At 34.8% G+C, this 8,024-nt stretch overlaps 1 long non-coding RNA gene across 1 annotated transcript in view; it reads right to left on the bottom strand.

Moving 5' to 3' along the window:
- Positions 1 to 5,349: 5,349 nt before the first annotated feature.
- LOC135147764 (uncharacterized) overlaps positions 5,350 to 8,024 on the bottom strand; it is a 42,720-nt gene continuing 40,045 nt past the window's right edge. Inside the window, exons 3-4 of the long non-coding RNA XR_010285562.1 lie at positions 6,198 to 6,485; positions 5,350 to 5,644 (exon numbers count right to left, since the gene is read on the bottom strand). This is a non-coding gene — a long non-coding RNA (uncharacterized LOC135147764). The remainder of the gene's footprint in view (positions 5,645 to 6,197; positions 6,486 to 8,024) is intronic.

Genomic DNA, 8,024 nt, shown 5'->3' with positions numbered 1-8,024 from the left:
CCATTTATTGATACATCCCATAAGACGTCTATGTCCCATTCTTTCGTATTTATGTAAAATAGAGAAGATACTTTTTCTTTTTAAATCGGAGGTGACGTTGTGATAACTGATAAGTGCATATTTTTGCAAATTTTAAGTACCTAATTATTGCTTGTTCTCACTTATTTATTTGTTTATTTGTCTTTTTTTAGGAATATTGCAAATGCTTGAAGAAATAAAAGAATAAAGCAAAATGGAGAAAAAGATGGGAAGAAAAGGATTATAATGAAATATTCCACAACATCTCAAGGAAGGATCTAGATGGGACACCTACACCCCCCCCCCCCTCAACCCTAATTCCCCCTATAAATACACATCTCCCCATTATGTTTCAAGCACCTAGAATTTTCTATTTTTAGCTCACCACAACTTTAGGGTAGCCTCTCTTTTCTTGTCTAGATCTAGTTTTGATTTGTATGCTCTATTCTCATTCTTGTAAAACACTCTTTCATTTTAATGCAAAGCTCCTTTTAGTTTGTTCTATATTTTGTCTATATTTTCTTGCTCCAAATGGCATGATTCTTCCAAATACCACCGTATGCTTAAGAGCTTTTGGGAAACGAAGAAGCGATCTAATCTTTAATTAGTGTAGATCTTGTGATATTTCTTGAATGTAGAGTAGGTTTGCGGCTTGTTTGCTTGGATTATGGTGCTTAAAAGGGAGTTAAGGTGGAAGGAGTCACACACACACCAAAGCAGATTTTTACACCATAGAAACCTTGAGAAATGGAGATGTCATGCTTAGGCCCTCATAGGCCCAAGTTATCTGGAGTTGGGACTTGGTATATACAAGTCTCTAGTAGCCATAAGAGTGGTTAAAGCTATGTCATTGGTGAGGCCCTCATGGGACCTTGATTTAGATGAGCTTAGGGAAGTCTTAGGAAGCTATTTGAGTCATTGGATTGGTGTATTGAGTGATTTTAGTGAGTTTCAAGTTGGTAAGATCAGGGCAGTCCCCACAGCAAGTCAAGGTGTTCAGTGCCAACTTGGCATGGAGGCCCAAGGAGGCCTGAGCAAGGCCTTAGTGTCATTCCAAGTGCACAACTTAGATTTAGGTCTTAGGTATCTAGAGGAGTCACAATTTCACCAAGGCACATGGTGGAAACATCTGTTTTTGCCAAGGCCCTCCAGGAGGTGCCAAACTGCCTAATCAGAATAGTCACTTGAGTGCATTAGTTTTACAGGCCCTTGTGGGCAAGGCCTTTGAGTCACACCACTTCAGAAAGTCAGTTTAGGATCATATCAATCCTTAGAAGTCAATTTATAGTGAATGCCTTAAGTGGAGATGCCTCATTTCCACTAAAGAGTACAAGTGTCACACATAGAGTCACATTTTAGAACCAACTTAGGGTGCATTGCATTTGAGAGTGTCATCAGTGAGGCCTTAACCTCATATTGAGTCCATGAGTTATTTTTAAGTCATATTAGATAGTGCAAGTTAGTTTAAGTCAATGCACTTAGTGTAGATGCATTATTTTTACCAAGGCACACAAGTGTCGCCAAAGTAAGCATACTAATAAGTCACTTAGGTTGCACTTCACTTGTAAGTATTGGGAGGTGGGGCACAAGTGTGCCTTACTATTAATTGGTTAAATTGAGGTCAGTAGAGTAAAATTAGGAGGTGTTGGTCTTAGACCATATGTGTTACGTGATTAATTGCTTAAGTGACTTAGGTATAATTAGAGGATTATTAAGTGATAATAGTTAAGTAATAAAATGTCATGCTTTACTTGTTATGTGCATTAATTGGTGAATATGTTACTTGTTTTAATTAAGTTTAAGTGTATATTTTATATATATGTATATATTTATTTATATTTATATATATATTTATACACGAAAGGGTAGTTAGCCTTGTAGTGACGAGGATACTATTAATTATAGGTGCAAGTAGGAGGCCAGGCAAGGAACCCCTAGAAGCATCTGTACAAGAGCTCAGTAAGCTTAGTCGAGGCAAGTGGAACTCTATACTCTCCTTTATACTTGCTTCATAATTGTATACCTTGCGAATGTCGAATTATTGTTTACTTAGAACTGAATCACCTTATCAGTCCCTTATGATCATAACTTTGGATTCCAATAATACCCTTAATACTTGAATTATCCTTTTTCATATAATATCACCTTATACCCACATGAATACACTCTAATAGTCCCATGATAAATAATGAGAAGTTGATACCCCATATTAAACTGAATTACCTCTTTTGGAACCCTGATCTTAATAACATTCCCTATTTTGAGAAATATCACTAGTGTTTTAAAAACACCTTGCTTAATGACTTGTCTTTGATCAAGACCCCTTTTTGAAAATGAATTGAATTGAAAGACCTTAAAGAGGAATTGGATAATAATTTATTTAAGACTGAGGCGCCAGTCAACTATTGCAACATCAGTAGCGGGGAGCCTGATGTCTGTTTATGGCCAATGTGTGCCGAGGATCCTCCCTGGTTGAATCACTTTATGTGGTTCGGAGCTTGGTGTGGGCTGATCATCCCTCAATGCTCGTAGCGCTGTGTGTTTCCAATTCTAATAAACTTGTTATCTCACATCGCACCTTTACTTGTGATTATACCTTGTGATAGCCATTGTTATTATTGCACTTGATTATACCGCATATTGTGAACTGTTATAGATGGTTTTCACTTGCTGAGCTTTTTGCTCATATATATTGTTGTTTATTATAACCCTTCAGTGAAACCCGAGAATGGCCCGATTCAAGCAGACCGCCCGTAAGTCTACCTCAGGATCAGGGATTGCGTATCGCCGTATGATGGAGCAGGTTGGGAACTCGTAGTTCCCTAATTTTATCTTCCGGAACTTTTGGGATTTAAAAGGTGTAGTAATGACTTAGACTTAAATTTTTGGTTTGTAATAACTTTAGATGTTGTTCATACTCATTCCTGGTGATTCCGGGATTGTGGATTTAGACTTGTAGATTAATACTTTATAATTCTGTAGTTTAATTTAATATCGTATTATGCATGCTTTAGTCGGTTATTTATGGTGGGTCCGTCACAGACTAGCGATGGTCGTGATGCATCAAAGTATCCAGCATTTAAGGCGGTGTCCATTAAGAACACCGTCGAACATGGGTGTGCACCCACAATTAGGGCAAATGGGATTAAGACCCCTGGTGCAACATCAATGAACTGTTTAACTCTTCAATTTATGCAAGGATGAAGATGTCATTATTGTTGCAACGGAACTCCCCAGCTGCAGCATCAAGATTGTTTGTGCCTCCAATAGTTCCTGGACCCAGTCAACAACAAAGAATTGGTCGGAATCAGGTATTTAAGCATTATGATTATACTGCTGAAAACGTTAACAAGTACTTACATAATGATTATATTTGTAAAAACCATAACTTATAATGAAATGTTTGTGAAACTTCAGATTGTTGATACACAACCGACTATATGATGACTGGATCATTGTAGCCCAAAACAATCTATTGCTGGGAAAGTTTTTCATCAGCTTGAAAGTGTTTGATGTAATGCATTATCAATTCTAGTGAACTAAGTAAGAATATGAATATATGATAGCATATCTAGATCATGTATAGTCAATTACTTTGCTTTTATTGCTGGGGTTCTACACTGTGCATGTAACCCCAGCAACAAAAGCAAAGTAATCGACTATACATGATCTTGATATTCTATCATATATTGATATTCTTACTTAATTCACTAGAACTGATCATGCAATACATCAGAGACTTTCAAGCTGATGAAAAACATTCCCACCAATAGATTGTTTTGGGCTACAATGATCCAGTCATCATACGGTCGGTTGTGAATCATCAATCTGAAGTTTAACAAACATTTCACCATAAGTTAAGGTTTTTACAAATATAATTATTATGTAAGTACTTGTTAAGGTTTTCACCAGTATAATTATAATGCTTAAATACATGATTCCGACCAATTCTTTGTTGTTGACTGGGTCCAGGAACTATTGGAGGAACAAACAATCTTGATGCTGTAGCAGGGGAGTTCCGTTGCAACAATAATGACATCTTCATCCTTGCAGAAATTGAAGAGTCAAACAGTTCATTGATGTTGCACTAGGGGACTAAATCCCATTTGCGCTAATTGTGTGCGCACACTCATGTTCGACGGTGTTCTTAATGGACACTGCCTGAAATGTTGGATACTCTGATGCATCACCGCCATCGCTAGTCTCAGTTGATGCAGTTAAAAAAGGAGAGTATTGATATTAGTATTATCGTTCCATCGATCTACACTAACTTTTACAAACCTGCATTAATAAAAAATATACCTACCTACACCGTTACACACACTAAAATGATCATTGATATTATATACAGTTTAACTTGATTTCCTCACGCAGCGGCTGCTCTTGCTTCTTTTTCTCATCTTTAGGTACAAAACTACCATCAGCTTTAACAACACAATCCGACTTATTTTTGGCACATTGCATACGCTATAAATGAAAGTCACATTTGAACAATACGATTTAAAATAAGAATTTTCTTCATGTTAGCGAGACATTAAAACTTCTTATAAAGTATAAAAATATAAATACCATTCACTGATAGTTACTTTTGATCATAGGTGGGTGTAGTGTCTCTGAACCTTACATTTAATATTGTTCATGTAAAACTTATCCTTTGAGATGCTTGCTCAATTTTCAGATTTTTTAATAGAGTTACTGTTTGTTTGCAGGAGTGGACTGATCCGGTCATAATCAAGACAAAGATGAGACGCTTATAGACTCAGGTGATATGCAAAAGGTGCTGACTAGGTGATCACTCAATCAATCATTTTTTGAAAGATGCTAAAGCCTTTGCCATGATCAAAGATACCTCAGAACTTTTTTGGATACTTTTCGATTCTCTTGCATTTTGGTACTCTAATAGAACTTCGGACGGCTCCTAGTACTCAATGTAGTGATTCATTTCTGTGTAGTAATTAAGTATAATAATAGTTGTCGATATTTGGGATTAAATTGAGTTATGTTAAATTAAATTGAGTTTCTAATATGATTAAATTAAAGTATGAGTGAATTTGTAGTAGTGAAAGCAACAAAATGTGACAACTCGGCTAAAAAATTTAACAAATTCGCTTAAAAATCTAACACGGCAATGTGACTCGGCCAGTAGCTCAGTAAAACAGAATTCAATGCCTAGGAAACTCTGTTGCAACTCTGTAAATTCAAAACTACACAGCACCTTGGAACTAAAAATCAACCAACAGACGCAACTCGCAATTTATTCCTTTAACATCAAAACAAAACTCAAAGCAGAACAGGGGCTGCACATCAATATACACAGCAACACAAGCGCAAAAACAAAGTTCAAAACTACAACCAATCGGCTAAATACAAAGTGACACAGGCAAAAAACGAAAAGAAAAACAGGCCATACACAAACTCAGTAGATCATCACAAACCAAACTCAAGCAAATTGTAGAACTCATAATGTCACTCAGGCATATCATCAAACACGTTGTATAAATGAAGGGAGGTGCGAATATAAGAAAATATAAAGAATCAGTTACCTTAAACTCAAAGAATTGAACCCGAATGAAGCCCCAAATCAAAACCCTAATTCTAATCGAAGAAATTGAACCAGGCTGAAGACCTGAGATAAAAAGAAAGCCCAAATTAACAGCAAAAATAGTGAAAAATAGAACTAAAATTGAATGGCTTAGAAAGAAACCTAACTTCTATGAGTGTGTGTACCGTGAGTATGAGTGTGTACACAAAGAATAGGGAAAGAAAGTGAGAGGAGAGGAGAGCGTCGAGAAGGTGGGTATAGAGAAGGTAAGTGGGCGTGTGGATTGGGCGGGTTTTTTGCCGGTCATCTAATTTTCATCAAATTTCATCGGCATAAAAAGATTTCATCATATCTTATATTCTTATTATACAATTTCGATACTTTAAGTAAGTGTTTAAATATTCATCTGAAAATGTGAAAAGATATTTTTAATTTTATTTTCACTTATTAGTAACTAATTAAGAAGCCGCGTGTTGCGACGCCTTATAAAAATTATATTAATGATTCAAAATTAATATATGTAGAATATAATAAATTTTATGTTATAAATAAATTTTAGGCTTAAATTTAAATTAACCATTCAAGTTTGCTTGTTTGTACACAGCAGCCCTCAAACTAAAAAACTCCATAACCTCACCATCCAAGTACTGAAATTGTACAACACGGCCATTGGCAAAGATGATGACCCCGGTTTGTGAGAGGATGGTTCACACTCTCTGGAATTTGAAGGTGGTCTGAGCATAACAAGCTCGAAACAGTGATTAACAACAGAACCATTCAAGTTTGTTCTTTAGTCATTTCAGATTTTGGTGAAGTTTCCATTAATTTTGCAGATTATGCTCTGGCCAATATGATTTGCAAGCTGCCTCTTTCGCTCAAAAACACCAAAGTTGAGGCTGTACTGAATGCTAGTACTGCTCTTTATCTGCGATGTAGTGAGGCAATGATAAAATGATTAATGGGTACTACTCGAAATATATTAAAATAATAAAATAATATTAAATATATTAATCAGGGTACTAATCTATATTTTAATAAATTCAAAAGTATTAAAATCACCTTATATACCAATCAAGAATTACTTTTAAAATTTTAAATTTATAACATAGTTCGCTTCATATTTTAAAATTGATTTTTCTATGGTGTGCCCATGAGCACACACTAAGCACCAAAACTTATGAATTTGGATGGTTTCTATTGGCTTACCTTCTTTAATAATGGTGAACCCCCTTGCAGTTACAACAATCACACCAATCAAAATCTTCCAATTTTATAAATGTTAGTGCTTATCATGTGTTCATGGGCACACACTAGACAAACCCTTTTATAATATATCCAGCTCATATTATGTGTCGTGGTTGATGTCCCATTTTTTAGAATGAATATTTAAAATGTATATATGCGGTATTATTTTGTACGCGCACCAAGAATGCTAACAAAAAACAATGTCACAGTTTTCAATCACAAAAGATTAATCATATTTAAAAATTATGTTGTGATTAATCGTATTTATGTGCGGAGATTCTCAATATTTTTTGTATCTATTGTTTATTAATTTATACAAAAGAAAACAGATGGGACGTTTCCAATACATTAAGCAAGTATGTTAAAATAAATAATATATTAAAAGTATATTCAGAAATTAATCGAAATAATTAATCAAAAGATATTAAAATAATATAATACTTAGTTTATTTTATTTATTATACTAGTTTTTTTAAAAAAAATTATTATGATTAATCAGATTTAAAAAAGTATACAAAAATGAAAAATTGGACACCGGAAGAACATCAATTATAAGTTCTAAAAGATTATTCAATGCTAACACGAGGGAGTGGCAGAAGAAAGCTTGAAACACTTTAGGCGGTCAGGCGGAGGAGTAAACAAGCATGGTCAAGAGTACAGGCTGCCTTCCACTCTCAGTCACAGCGTTTATTGCACACGTTTTCCCGGTTTGGTTTATTTATTTCAATTGTGATGATGAAGTACATTTGTTTGAAGTTGGATGATTGAACCGTTTATTACTAAACAAGCGTGGTTGGTATGTATAAAGAGAAAAACTTCAGTGACAAGAAGATATTTAAGCCTAAATTTTATGTTCGGGACAAGATTAGCTAGTACACCGAGTTGGGTGATTTCCACCAATTTGACTGTTATAAAACATCATCAATAAGTCTTGCACTACACCATATTTGGCCTTTTGCAACAACAAAAGTCAATAATGTTGCAAAAAATGTTGCTATAGGCAAAAAATAGCTACCCTTTTGCAATATTTTCTGAAAATATTACCTAAAACTGAAAAGTGTTGCATGCCTCATAAGTTTTTCAGAGATCATAAAATTTTGATACCAATTGTAACACTTTATCAAACGTTAAAATAGTATGCAACATTTTTATAAATTGGAACCAAAAAAATAGGCGGGCTTCTTTAATTTTGTTGGCGGGCTACAAATTCAAACCCACA

The sequence above is a fragment of the Daucus carota genome, chromosome 7 (genome assembly GCF_001625215.2).
Source record: "Daucus carota subsp. sativus chromosome 7, DH1 v3.0, whole genome shotgun sequence".
Lineage (NCBI taxonomy): Eukaryota > Viridiplantae > Streptophyta > Magnoliopsida > Apiales > Apiaceae > Daucus > Daucus carota.
This window is presented reverse-complemented; position numbering and strand designations above follow the sequence as displayed.